Raw genomic sequence first — 15579 nt, 5'->3', positions numbered from 1 at the left:
GTGCTCCTTTTATAAACCAAAGCACTTGGCAGAGAGCTGCAATATGCTTGCATATGCATTGTTTAAGAAAATATTTTTGTTGTTGTTTTTTAAAAGCTGGTCACTTCCCTTGTCATATGTGGTTTGATATATTATCTTTTAGATAGATGGGAAGTAAAATCGGATTAGTGTAACAGAATGGAAATATCAGCAAGGAAAGGAAAAAGTGTTTTGTCGCTTGTGTGTTTTTAAGTACATTAATTATACTCAATTTAACTCTACTTGTATAGGAGCAGATAATACCAATTCTACTATTGTTACTAAAACTATTAGTGCAGAAATTATAATCTGTGGATTAAACAACCTGTGTTGATTTAATTTTACTAAAAAACAAATGACCAAAAAACAAATGTATTTTTTATTAAGAGTTAACTGTATGTGATATTAGGTGAAAAGATGTATTCTTATGGTTATGACAAATGAAATGGTAATTGTGCCCCTGTCTTTTTTTTAAATATTTTCTTACTTCTGTCAATATTTGTCCTGTACTGGAAATTGTGTGTGTATAATTGGTTGCAGTGAGTCTTTGATCGTTATGGTGGCAGTCTTGCATGTGACCTCTTATTGTTTGCGTTAGGGTAACAGCCTCTGTTTGGGTTCAAGGAGAGCACATCGCTGTTAGGATTGTCACAGACCTTCACTCCCTGATCAGACATTAAAGAAGCTGCGCTGTGTTTTCTCTAATGCCATTCATGTAATCTGGGAGGGGAAAACCGTTGTTGAACAGTAAAAAGAGTTTGTGATCACACCCTCATTATTAACCAAGTTGTCGCTTCATGCTTCACTGGTTAGTTAAGTATTATTCTTTCCATTTTAAGTAGAAGCAGTGCGTTTGTTACTTTTTAAGTTATCAAAGGCAAAAAAACAAAACAAAAATCCTGTGGTTATTATTCATTACAAGCAATGCGGATCTGTGTTTGATTTTTCAGATAGATTTGGTAGTAATAATTGGAGTAATCTGTATTTAGTTAAACTGGAATAAATACTTAACTGAAAAAACCTAAGGTATTATCAAAACATTTGTCTAACCCTCCTGTGTTTGATCTTTTCTTTGTTACTTGTGGTTTCACCATGGGGTACAGGAGTCCCAAAATATATATTCAAAGATGAGACGCATATCTGAGGGCTTTGGTTTCTGCGCAAGTTTGGTTTTCATTAAATATTCCCGTTTCCCTCCCGTCAGTGATCCCTCCTGTGTTTTCTCCTGCCTCGCCGTATCCAGCTGCATCACCTGAAGTGTATTTTTTGCAATCAGATCTCAACCCAGAAATGCTAGGAATCTGATGTCGATATGACTGCTTTCTCAGTCTTTGTTTGATAAGTTATACAAGTCCCCATTGTGTTTGCTCACTCAAGACCTTTAAGACCTTGCGTTAAGTTTATTTCAATTAAACGAACCTTTGTAAACCGTCAACCAATTGGTCATTATGAAAGGCAACTGGTCCACACTTTAGAACACAGGCAGAGTTCTGAAGGAAGGTCTAAACATTGATACAATCTCTTCCTTCCTTCTGTCCTTGTAAATATTGTAGTACCATCAGATATGAAAATGTAAGACAAGGTTTTTGTAAAACGACATTACTACATGGGGACGTTTTATGGGGGGGTGGGGTTACTGTATCTGCTATAATTTGTTTTGGCAAATCATTATAGACCTTCATATTTGAAAGCACAGAACATTAAATATGAATTAATGAATTACACTGCACCATAATTATTTTGGTCTTGAAATAAATAGCCTCCAATTAGAAATGGCCCTGGAATTCCAGTCATGCTGCTAAAGTGCATTACTCTATGACACACTGACCATAACCTGTCCAGCATTACAGGGTTACAGGCACACAGGACAGATCTTCTCTTCGTGTTGTCAGTTCTGTAGCATTGCCAGTTCCTTCCGTCAGCAGCATGGAGTTCACTTCAAACACTGTAGCCCTGAGAAACAAACCATTTCATACCAGCATTTAAAATGTACAGGTCAGACCCCTTCAGCCATTCGCCCATGATTTGTGTAATATGCTATAAAACAGCATGAAATTACACATGCACAATGGAATCCCTTCAACAGGGTATTATCTAATCTTCTGCAACTTGTATTAAAAAAACAAATTCAGCACAATACACAGTTAATATAAGCTATATTAATTCATTAATACCCATCATTTGCCATACTGTAGCATTGCTTTGTACTTTATGGAACTCTACTGAACTTTTTCCTTCCTTTTTTCTGCTCACTGGTGTTTCTTCTTTACCATAGTTATTATAGAAAGAATAAGCTCACTACGTCAGTCTGTACAGAAGTGAAACAGCGGGCTGCACTGAAGCAAAGTGCGAATCGCGATTCCATTTCACGTGATCCTATAGCCGGCAGAGTCTTACCATAAGGTTTGGAATATCACAGTGAGGTGTAGAGATTTGCCATTGGTTTCTTTGAAGCGGTTTGAAACTTTGTGTATTCGAAACTTCGTGACTGCTATACTTTATAAAGCTCTAGAAAAATGTGTGTCTAGTGTTGGATTAGCATTAGATCCTTTTAAATGCACCCTAGCAGAGGCAGACAGTCTTTACACTCTGAGAATTCAGCACAGGACATTTATGGCTTATTATTCACATTTTAAATTAAATTCTTCACATCTTTTATTTATTTTTTTGCTTCCTAGAAAATAAAATTACTTACCATATGCAGTGTACTCTTAGTGCAGCTATAACTTGTTTTTGTATCACTGACTCACAAGATGTTGTGTTTTGTGAGTGAAGGTGACACTGGTGAAGTCATAGGACAGGGTGACACAGAAATGACATGATTTCCCCACAGGAACACTATTGTTGTGTTATCGCATCAGTCACTGATTTCCTTATATTGGAGTAAACTCTGCAACATCGTCGCGGATTCCTGGTTTGTTGTCGTAACCTCCCTGATGAAAGTGTCAATGGCTCGGAGTCGGGAAGGAAGCGTTTCCTGTGGAAACATGTTCCTTGATTTCATGGCCTAGTGTTTTTACCACTGGTGAGGCCTGGAGGCTGTCCCTGTGCAGCACACGAGTTGATAGTCACAGTCTCTCTGTATGGGGCATTTTACTACTGTGTGTTTCCTCTTTCATCTCAGGTAACCCTGTGACTACTCACACATTCAGGAACTGAGGACACTTATTGCTAGTTCTTTGAACTCTTGAAGTAGAGCCTTTCTTCTTGGCAGGAGTTTTTTTGCATGCTTGTGTCTTTTCATACATTCCCAATAAATATTTTAACTTGAATTATAATTGACAGGGATGGTCTTGCCAAAATAAATGCAAATTTAAAGTATTCTGTACTTATTAAATATGGTGGGAAACCTTTTTCTGTTTAATACTAGAAGTCTTTGTAATCTGTAAGTAATTAATCTAATTGTATAAAGGCTTTCACTCATATATCTGTATGCAATCCAAACCCCGATTTAAGAATCTTTAAAAAATCTGATGTCTTGCCATATGAGTACATAATTAATCTGATTGTATGCCATCATATTACTTTTTTTTTTTTTTAATCATAATTTTAAAGAATGTTTTCGTAGTATTTCCATGTTATTTCTGGTATTAATGTATTCATTCCTTTTTACTAGTACAATACCTAGTACTTAGTACTAGTACTGAGAAAGCAGTCATATCGACATCAGATTCCTTGCATTTCTGGGTTGAGATCTGATTGCAAAAAATACACTTCAGGTGATGCAGCTGGATACGGCGAGGCAGGAGAAAACTGTGTTGGAAATAGTTTTTTATATATGTATTTTTATTATAAAATCCCATTGTTTAATTACAGATGTTATCTCCACAGTAATGTCTGTGGTCTGAATCATAAAGCTCCTTAATAAAAGTACTTCATGCCAGCATTTTTATTAAGCTACATTCTTAAGCTTAAATTGTCCATGCTGTGCCTCTCTAATATACAGAAAAATAATAATGAAAAAGCACTGCATCCCTCTAGATTAAACGAAAAGTAAAGATAAATAATACATCATCTCTGCAGTGCTGTTTGCTGGTGTCAGTTTCCATAGACACTCTCCACGAACATCCTCCTATATCTGAACTTCCAACAGGAGGATGGTATTCCAAGAAAGAATGGCTTTGCAGAATTCTTCTGCTGATCTCTGTATCGTAAAATCACATCAAGCAAGTGACAGCAGAGCGGGGGCCAGATGTTTTTCGGGTGTGTGTTATCATGAGCCCAAACAGCTTTATTTGTACTGTCTAAACACTGAGATCCTCTGCCTTTGCCTGCCATGTTTAAGCCTATTATTGTTGGCGTCTGCTATGTATTTATGTGTATAATATGTCTTTTTTTTTTTTTTTTGTCTTACTTTCCCTAGAAAGGCTTCCAAGCTAAATTAGCTGGATGTTATCAGGATAACTCCGCTCACACAAGCCGTGCTTTTTAATTAACACTGACGTGGTTTTTATCCCGGCTCAGTGTCACCCTGACCTGGGGTTATGACTCTCGCAGGTGGATGGCTGACAACATTGCTTGGCTCTGATGCTGGAGGAGGGGGTGGGTGTGGGGGGGCAGGAAGGCCAGGGGCAGTGCCTCAGGAAAAGGCTGATGTCATACTCTAGTAATGCATGGGTGGAGGGGCCCTATTGAAAGGCCCTGCAGCCCCACAGAATGCACAAACACTGCCTCATGGCTCGGTGGTCTTCCTCAGTCATATATGTTATATTTGTAATAAATAGGTTTAATGTCAAGAGCCTCATAAGGGCTTAAAGTAGTAAATGTGATGCTTTTACAGCAACACTGACATGCTGTTACATCACAGTGAGTGCATAAAACTGCAGGAGAAAGACTCCATTTCCTCCCCAGATATCTTGCTCTTTTGTCTTTAAAACTTTCCCTAACATTTTAAAATGATCCAGAAATTTAGTTATTTGTTTTGACGTACAGAAATCTGTTGTGTGTTGCTGCTGAGGCATTGAGGTGTTGTCTTTTGCATGGTAGCCCAATGTAGGGTGGCACATACCACTGCAATAATTATTTAAATATTTGAATTTAATTTAATTTGGATCATAATACATTAGAATGAAACCAAAGGTCAGATGCAATTCAATAACAATGATTTTCATTCAAGTGTTAAAATAGTAATTTAACTTATCGGTAACGTTTTCAAGTCGCTACATAAACTGCAACTCTTTTGGGCCTGGGGTTGAATTGAAGATGAAAATGAATCTTTTGTTTACAGCAATAATCTTGATTGGCTCAAGGATTCTGCTGCTACACAGTGATATTATTCACTGGTCGATGCAAAACCAGTAACATTGTCCCTCTCACAGTTTGCAGTACAGAAGTCTGTTGTCTCTGCAGAACAATAGAGACATTTTTCTGGCAAGACTCGGTCTCCATGTTTACTTCTTGAACCCTTTGACTAAAATGGTTTGTCGATCTGTCTGGTGCTCTGAATCAAAGGATTTCCAACTGATGCATAGAAATAGCACTGTTTTCATCCAGAAGTGAAACAAAGCAGCCTTCACCACTCCCATATATATATAGTAGGACATCATCGTTTGCCTCTCTTTAATTGAGCCTAATATTACCTTCCTCATTATTTCCGGCCTCATTATTCCCAAGAACACTGGTGATGTAAAGCCAGGATACATATTTTAAGTCAAATACCAATATTTATAATTGTATTACATTTTAATGTGAAAAAGAAACCTTAATTTGTTAAATCTTGTACAATCCTACCAAATACCCAGGCAAAAGCAGGGATCTTATGTGTGGTATTTTATTCTGAATACATTGTTAGGGTGCATTTTCAAAGTATAATGTCAGAAATGGTTCGGCCTTTTTAATTAGATGAAATATTGAAAAATCATTAGTGATATTTCATATTATTAGTAGTATTAACGTGACAAACATTTTCCAAAGCTACCTCAATAACCATATTGGACTACCATGCTAAATTCTGCAGTGAGAAATGAGTTTAATAAAATAACACTCGGATGATTCTTCACAGTGAGACCTATTGAGGGAGAAACGACTTTAGCAGTTTAAAAACAAAAACAAAAAAACTGTTTTGTAAGAAAAGGAAAACGACAAGAAAAAATGGGACTTTGCCATGATAACATTAACTGGGGGATCTGCTTAACATAATCATTTACTATGATTATGACCAATATCAGTGTTGTATTGTGTACCTAGTGTAGGCTGTGACGAGCTTTCTTTTGTGTCCTTTTGAGATGTAATCGATGCCTGAAGAGGAGCTATTTATTGCACAAAGTGAAAGTTCCTTTCAAAGGTCAGAAGGGAACTTTTCTGACTGGCCTTTTGGGTGAAAATATGAATATTTTGCTGCAATCTTGGTCTTTAATTACAACTGTCAGGTTTGACTTTGACAGTTAAAGAAATAGTACTGGAACCATGAACCTATTTTACTGAGAAAACCAGCCTCGAATGAGTTCAGGCTGTGGCGCATGTTACTGCTGGTGTTACACCCTTCCTGCTATTTAAAGACAGCAGCTTGTTCACTATGTGAGAATAAACAAAGTCATAAATTGTAGAATCTGAATGTATGTCAGTGTGTTTTGTGGTGATGTGGTGATCTAGTGAATACAATCATATGGGTTTGAATTAGCTGTGCTCTTGTAGGATATTTGAAGGACCAAATGGGATTCTCTTAAGGGCTGTAAACACACAAGCAGACTTCCCCCCCCCACGCTTAAAAAAAAATGTCCAGAATGCTTTTAATCAGGGCTGGAGCTGAGATTTGTGAATTTCATTTTGAAATGCTTTTGATCTGTATCACACTAAGAGGATAAGCAAAAGGATAGTATTGTGAAAACTAGAAGGGTAAGGCTCTCTGTTATTAAGATAAATAAACACAAAGAATAAGAGATTCAGTGATTTCCATTTGATAATACATGTTTTGGCTGATTCCCTAACCTCCAAGCAATGTTTATTTCTGGATGAAAATGACATGTTGGCAAAGATATAAACCATTTACAGCAATATGTGGATAAATACCTGTGTTTTGTGAAGCAGAAATTCAGATGTTCACAGAGGGTTTCGGAATAGACTAATCCCTAATTAATGTTTTCTTTGAGGATTCTTTCTGTTTTACATTAGATGTTACTCATTTTGTTTTTTATCTTAGAGATTGAATGTTGTTGTTTGCCTTTTAAGGTGCTACTACTCGAGTACCAATGTCCGCTCCCTCCAGTCTTCATTAGACATTGTATTCTGTTCTGTTATCAGTGCAGATCAATATAATCACACTTCCTCTGGCATGCATTGCCATTTTGAATTCTATTTATGGCCTGTAAGACTGTATAAAGTTAATTAGCATGCAAGTTTCAGTTAAACAATAAATATTATAATCATTTCACAGTTTACCGCCTGCCGCAATTACATGTCCTACATATTAGAAAAGTACTAACTGCAACCTCTTCATGTCATCAGTTACAACACTAGCTGTAGATGAACAAGGCCCCATGTAAATGGGGTTTCATACAATTGTCACATATTTCATAAGATTTATGAGCAAAATAATTAATTTCTCAATTACATTCATGTGAAAGAACACCTTAGTTCATACTCCCCATAAGTCTACTCCATCCCTGTGCCAAAGGGTAAAAGTCTCTTCTCACAGCCCTATCCTATCAGGTTATTCAAGGCATATTCCATCCAGGGTTTTGTTGTTTTATTCCTTCTCTTTTCCTGTTGATTGGCATAAATGAGTAACTGCCAAGTTTTACATTCCATACATTGTTTCTCTAGTGCACTGATTTAAAGGGCTGATTTAAAAGTATTATGCACTTAGTCACATGATGCCAACATTTAAATTTAGTTCATTCTATTGCTGCAAATATCATCCAGTGGTAAATGTGGGCAAGACCTATATATAATTATAGAAATTCTTAAAATATATTACATTCCTTTGTGGTTGAAACTTACAGCACAGTCACAAAGGTCTTTAGGTGTTTTCTAAAGAGACTCGGCAACAATGAAAGAGGTTACATTTGATAGTTATAGTTGATGTATTATTATATGTCACAGTTTTTGATGTCTGATCACAGTACCAATCAAGACATAGTTTAAATATTTTCATGTGGATGAAAAGCACTGGCAGGACAATTTCAGGTTCATGTTGTGGAGCCCTCTGTGTCTGAGGCACGTGCTCATTCAAGCATACAGCTACTGCCTTCATGTCACTACTAATACCTCCACATCTGCATTATTTTGCTTTCAAATTCTCAGTGGAGGAACAGGATACACATCCAATAAAATCACCAACCAATGTGGAAAGAGTATGTTATAAAACCCATTTCCTCTTCCCTGTCTGTTTAAAGTCAAAAGGGCCAGTTTATTTCATCATAAGATTGCCAAAAGCAAGAGAGAACCAGTCGTTCGGAGGTCAGAAATCCTTTGCTTCTCTTGGGGGAATAAGGTGATGGCTCCAGTCCTCGTGCACACACAGTGCCTCCTATCAGAGCAGCATAACGGAGCGGACGCTGTCTGTTTTACATGGAAACATTTGAGCATTATTGGCAAGAAGATGCTTTTTTTTGGCTGGAGGTTAAACACCTTTAGATTACAGGGTTGAGTTCTAGTGTTCTGCAAAAAAATGCAAAAACGTCCCTGCCAATAGTTGTTTATTTCAGAAATAAAGTTATGGACATGAATTTTTTTGGCACGAAGTTGAGCAATCAGCAATGTACCAAAATGTGGAGATCTTGTTCTCAAGCCAGTAATGGCAATGGAATAGGGCTGGGGAGTTTAAAAATGAAACTATTTTCTGTGTATGATACCCTTACAACTCTTTTTTTCTTCTTTGAATCTGTACTCTGTAATAACAATTTAAGATGATCTATCTAGTTTGCAGTTTTTGATCAACTTTCTGCTTCAGTTTTGTTGATATTACAAAGTAAGTAGTTAAATCCCTGCATAAAAAATATGCTTTAACGTTAAAATCCTAACTAATTCTTTAGTCAATACAAAATTATACTAGGTTGAAACAGCAAGTAAATCTGATCTTGCAGCTTATTAGTGAGAAATAGAAGACTGCTTCTTAAGCCTTTAATCTTTTTCTTGTTTGTTTTTGTGGCCAAAGACCCAGCCTGTAGAGTAAGTAGTTTTGGATATTTAAATATCAAATTCAAAAACTGCAAGAGGAGTAAAGAACGATGTAGACTATATAGTAAGCAGTGTAATTTGATTGTTGGTTCGTGTATTTAGTTTAATATTTATTAAACCTTTGCTCCTCAGTTATGTCTGATGGGAGTGCTGTCCATGACTGTCCAGTGGAGTATTTTGCAGTTAGGTGGGTGTAACTACAGTACAAGTATGAAATCCAGATGTTGTACCTTCTTTCCTGGAGGAAATACTTTGCCTGTTGTTCCAGGCTTCATTAAAGGCGGTAAAAGGAAAGAAAATATGCATTTCTCTTTTACTCCCATCTGATCTCCTTTTAGACTTCGTCTTTGACTGTTCTTCTGTAGACCAGGTTCACGCCATTCTTGAAGAATCAAACTGAAATGTACTGATTCACTGTGGGATGCATTCGGCACATATTGAACAGTTTTCTTGGGGTGCACAAGTCTTCCTGCAGCTTGTGGAAGCATTGTGGTGGGGTACGTTGATAGGGAGCAGTACCCAATCTAAAGAATAACAGATTCAGCACCAGACAATCTAATTGGACATTTCAGGCTTCGTCCAGCAACTGCACCTTATCAAAATATCTTGCATGAACTGATAAAGCAGTTGCTTTTTCTATGATAGCGTCAGTAAGAGAGTCAGTAAGGATCTTAATTTCAAATTAGAGAAAATATGACATTTAGAGGTTTCTTTTTTTTTGTTTACACACAAGAAAGGTTACAAACTTAGCGGAGTTAGTGGAGAAAGGCATGTTAAGAATGTTTAACTAATTTAATTCTCAACAGGGGAATTGCCCTGGATCCATGTAGAAAAGAGCTTATGAGAAGGGTGACAGAAGGAAAACATTTGTACTTTTGTAAGAAATATTTGTCACCCTTGAAACTGTAGTGTTACTAAGAGGGTTTTCATTATCAGCAGACGGTTCCTGCAGGTTTATTCTTGGAGCAGAGTTTCTATCACTTTCACCCCACTCCTCTTCACACAGAATATAGTATCTTGTGGCTCATACAGTGAACAGAAGGCCTACATCCTTTGGCAGACCATTCATTGTTTAAATATGAAAGAAAGTAACACAGAGTAATGTCAAAATACCCAGTGTTCTTTGACCTTGACAATGTTCTTTTGTGTTTTAGTTTTTTTGTAATTTTACTTTTTACAAGTCCTAAGATGATAACAATAAAGCCTAGACACAACCATTAGTTAAAGAAGTTGCATACTGTAGCTTATACAGCAATTGCTATCTTTCAATCTATATACCTATATTTAATTGTTTCAGAATAGTCATGTTTACCATTTTATGCACAAAATTATATAATATTCTTATTCAAGTTTCAATTAAATTATTAGATCAGTCTTTTTACAGCTGCCTCAGCCATGGGTAGTAATATAGTGGTAATACAATAAGTGGGTACACTACTTAGATTCAGTTGAGGAAGCCAAACTTGATGGTGTGCGTGAATGTAGGTCTATTTGGAGGTATTTGAAGACACTTCTGTACTCTCAATGTGTTCCTTATAACAGTACATCCAGAAAATAGTTTTTAACAACTAGGATGGGATTACACAATCCTGTGCCTAACAACCCAGCATGGTCACAGGGTTTGTCTGATAATCACCTGCTGCTGACTGGCAGTGTACCATCAGACCTGTTGCCAGGGACCTGGCTCTGACCTTCCAGCAGTTTTCTATTGCATATCTCGACAACATTGCCTACATTTGACTTGGCTGTGATGGAAAAGCAGTTCATACTCCCCATAAGTCTGGTCTGTCAGCTCAATATGTCTGTTGTTGTTAATATAGTTTAGTCATTAATATAGTGCATCAATATGTCTCTGTTAGGTTAAGACATATTGTTGTTGTGCATTAGATTCTGCGATCACTTTTTAATCCTCCAAACCAGAATGTGTCTGCCTTTTCATGTCAGTTTCTTCAGTGAGAAGGTCACAATATGCTGCTTGTCATGCATTAGCTTGTTCTCCATCTAAACCCTGAGACATGAACTATACACAATTTACTGCTATAGATGGCCTATCATGAAACTGATTTTTTTTTCACCTGGTAAGCAAGTAAGTATAATATTGATGTTCTGTAGTAGTAATTGTATTCATTAGTTCTGTTAGCTTTATTGCAGTTAGAGTTGTATTTATAAACATACTGCCTATTTGTGTGTGTGCATGGGTAGATTTCTTATGCATTTGTCATTTTTTTTAATTAACAAGTAACTTCTGGTCGCCTTTTACATGCATTTTGCAGAATTGCACCTTATACTCCCCAGCAGATCTTTGGATGTGATGAGCATGCTAAGACGATGCTTTGACACTGTCCTGAGAGCAGTTGTTTACCATACTCGTGATTCTCAGTTCACATGGCTATCTTTAATCATAAATTTAATTACGATAATTGTCAAGTTCACTGCATTTGACCAGTCAGTTGATTTTAATTTTACTTTATTTTAAGCTGTTATCTTCTCCTGTTTTAACTATTTCCTTTAACAGGTTGATAGACTGAAAACTCTGCTTTGGCTTGTGGGCTTCTCCTGTAAGGTTTTGAAATGCTTTTTAATTAAGCAATATCTGTTTTCAGTGCCCTGTTACACCAGGGTTTTATTAATCTCTGCTTTGAGAGGAAGGTAACCAGGAATCAACATGTTTTTCCAGGTGCCACGTTGTGTTTTCAGTGAGCAGGGACATAGATTTTGCTTTGTTTGCTGCAGGGCATTTTCTATATTATTCTTTACATTTGACTGACAGGATGTTCTGGTATATTTCTTCATGGTCAAGGTCTGCTTAATCCCCAGCATAAACAAGCAATGATCTGGTTTTAAAGGTTATATCTGAGCCCTGTGCTCCTGGAGAATCAAATTCTCCACATTTACTACTGAAGATCGTACAAGAAAATCCACCATGAATGCAGTTATGTTGGGAAAAAAATACAAATAAAAATCTTACAGGGAGTGAATATATTTAGTTTTCATTAGACTACTATATTAAAAACGTTTTATTAGACCGTGTAGAAAAAGAAAAGGATTTATGCTTATAATTCAATCAAAACACATCAGTAGATTGAGAGAAACTTTTACGTCATTGTTTGAATTGGCTGCCGTCTCTTCGTTGAAAAAGTATCGGGAATAAAACCTGCTACAATCAAAGCAACAGGCAGAAAGGTCTGATAAGAGAAAACTGGGGTCTGCTTCATAGACATCTCATATGATTTGTATTAACGAGATTACATCTAATTTAATACAATTAACTTTAATAATAGTAATCCAATACCTTATAAAAGATGTGATGTGTTTAATCTCTCCTGATATGGAGGTTTGATAGATTCAATTGGCTTTATCACCCACATAGTCTCAGGAATGGAGGGAAAGCATTCTGTCCTATCACTGCATTAATAGCTTTCCAATTGCATTCCCCATCATTGTGCTTACAGCTAGATTTCCAAATGGTTTGAAATAAGAAGTCTGTGGCAAAGCAATTTCTTAAACCTCATTCAGGTCACTTCAATATAGAATGTATTGTGAAACCACTTTCTGCACTTAAACCAATATAAATTGAGTGATTCAGTGATATACAATCAACTTCTTATCTTGCTGCATATGAAAATCATGCTGATAGTGTCTAGAATGCAAGTGAGCTACTATTATTATTATACCTCAGTTTGGTCTTAAAAGTGGTTTTGTTTGATGGGATTGGTGTTGACTTCATTAGGTTGTTTACCAACCCCCTTGTCTTTAATGTAATTCCCCCTTACCTTGATTTGTTAAGGCAGGCAGCTCTGTTATAAGAATAACTGAACCAAATAGGGCAACAAGTCCATTGTAAATTGTGACTTTGTCGGTTTGGTTTGGCAGATTCCTAAGTGGGATGTCTTCCCTACTATTCAGATTGCTGGCTATAAGGAATAATAATGGATCAGGAGAGACTTCATCTATGTGAAATGGCAGAAATGTAATATTGCAAAGCAGTAACCTGTAAGGTAGATGCCTAGTTACAGAAAAAGGTGGTATTTTACTTAGGTGTACCATATCTAGATGTGTGCGCACATGCAAGTGTGTTTCTGTGTGTTGCAATAATGGCATTTCACAGGTATTTTCTGATGTACAAGAAAGGCATACCACATGGATAAGTCTTCTAACAGATGAAGCGCAAGCACTTAGTCTACTGAGGAATGTAAAGGCTTGTTTATATTTCAGCCTCTGAAACCTCTCCATAAATAACTTCCCTCGTCTTAAAACAAAGTGAGCAATGTGTGTAAATTTGATCTAAGGCAGTGACCAAGTTGACTGATAGGCAGTGTAGCTTTCTAAATCCCGTCAAAGGATATTTCCTTTAAAACGTATTTCCCCCACATTCATTTAGTATTGTAACGTGCCAGTTCACCTAATAAGGGGTTAATAGGGGAAAGGCGGGGGGGCACAGAAAGGGTATGAAAGAGAGGAGGAAGCGGAGGGAGGGGGCAGTGTGGCCAGTCTCTAACCTCGGTGTGTATTCCTCAGATTAGTAAATAAAAGCTGTTGTTCTACCTGATCTAGTGAGTTGGTCCTGCTCTTTGGAAAACCTGGCGAATGCTACAATATTATAAAATCAATTGCAATGTATCCCACCTACTCAATGCAACCAGATTGTTTTGCCTCTTGTCACAAATCTGAATGAGTGTCCCTTATGGTTCATGCTGTTTTTGTCGTCTTTGACCTGGTGTGATAATTAAATGTATTCACAAAGATGCATGTCATTCATTTTCATAGCAGTTTCTCTTCATCTCTTCAAAATCACTGTGGTAGATAAAGAAAATTATATGCGGAGTATACATTACTGTTCATGAAAAGCATACATTCTGGGTGACCTATTTGCATTGTTACTTTACAATGTTGCCAAAAAGAATGGTTTATTTGAACATTCTCTACAATATAGTAAGGAACGTAACTAAAATCAATGTGCACATTTCTAAAGAGCTGATGTTTGCTTTGCTTTTCTGCGTGAACATTTCTCTTCCAGAACGCCTTTCTACCTGTCAGGCCTGTACCAGTTATGTGCACACTGGTATTTCCTGGTTGTTGAAGCTTAATGTATACTGCTTACCTTCATGTTCTGTTATCACAGAAAATGTCAAGAACAGATGGACATTGTACATGAAGCTGACTTTCTTTGGTTCCTAGTCTTCTGTAATGTTTTACAGAGATGAGCTTGGCCATGAGCTTGGCTTCTGTCTGGTTCATAAGGACAATTTATTACCTCTGTATGGGAACAGCTGTCTCTCTCTTTCTGTAAAGAAAGCGCAAAATTGTGACTCTGTGGAAATAACTTTATGGGCTTCCAATATAGGGACACTGGAAAATTGCACTGGTATGTATATAAAATATATTTGAAAATAAGGCTCTCAATATAGAACGTTGGACAGTGGACTTCAGATTTTGCCAAGTTCACCCCCTGAGCTATTGTGGCTTAATGGCTACATCAGCTTTACTTCAAAAATTAGCACTAGAACACAGTACCGGTATGAAATGATCAGTTTCTGATTCTTAATTCTCTTCTCTTTAAATTTGATTTATTTCTTAACTTATTTCCTTTTCTATATAAACAGTATTAGTGTGAAATGTCAAAAAAAAAATCAGGGTATCTAGTTTTATAACATTTTTAACATTTTATAATCAAGCTCAGGAACTGTGTAATAAAGTCATTATTTTGAATTGATACCAAGCTGCATGTTTACAGAATTCATTATTTATATTTGTTTAAATGGAACTGTTTTATAAGAATTCCACAAATAGTCATTAGTAGAAAATCTTGCCCTATTTGTTTTTTTACTAACTTGGTGTGAATTGTGCATGATATAGTCCATGACATTCACTAATATTATTTTTATTCTAAGTGGTTTTTAGTTGTGTAAATACTCCTTACATGGAGGAGCCAGGGAGTTTAACATTCCTTGGCTGGTCTCTCTGGGAAAATCCACGCCTGGCTGGCACATTGGATCTTCTTGTTTAATACTTCAGCTGTGGATCTACATCAGAGTTGCAGTTTTACCATTGTGGGAGTCATCTTGTCACAGGGCTCTGAAATTGAAAAAGTGAAGGCACTGCATTGGGATCTGTGAATCTTTAGCCATAAAAGCTGCTGCTTTATATAAGGAAACGGGAACATATATTCTGTTACTCTTTAGTACACTAAAGTATATTCATTTTAACTAGTGCATGTCTGTGTGTTATGAAAATGAACATAAATCAGTTAACAATTAATAAAAGAATGAAGGAAGTGAGAGTGTGGAAGTTCCTCTGTGGTTAGTGAGTGTCCATATATAGCTAACTTACCTAACCCAATGAGATGTCTTGAACTACAGTGAGGGGAAAAAAGTATTTGATCCCCTGCTGATTTTGTACGTTTGCCCACTGACAAAGAAATGATCAGTCTATAATTTTAATGGT

At 36.6% G+C, this 15579-nt stretch overlaps 1 protein-coding gene across 1 annotated transcript in view; it reads left to right on the top strand.

The window, feature by feature from the left end:
* mthfd1l (methylenetetrahydrofolate dehydrogenase (NADP+ dependent) 1 like) overlaps positions 1 to 15579 on the top strand; it is a 91871-nt gene that overhangs the window by 68799 nt on the left and 7493 nt on the right. The window lies entirely within an intron of this gene.

The sequence above is a fragment of the Amia ocellicauda genome, chromosome 1 (genome assembly GCF_036373705.1).
Source record: "Amia ocellicauda isolate fAmiCal2 chromosome 1, fAmiCal2.hap1, whole genome shotgun sequence".
Classification (NCBI taxonomy): domain Eukaryota; kingdom Metazoa; phylum Chordata; class Actinopteri; order Amiiformes; family Amiidae; genus Amia; species Amia ocellicauda.
This window is presented reverse-complemented; position numbering and strand designations above follow the sequence as displayed.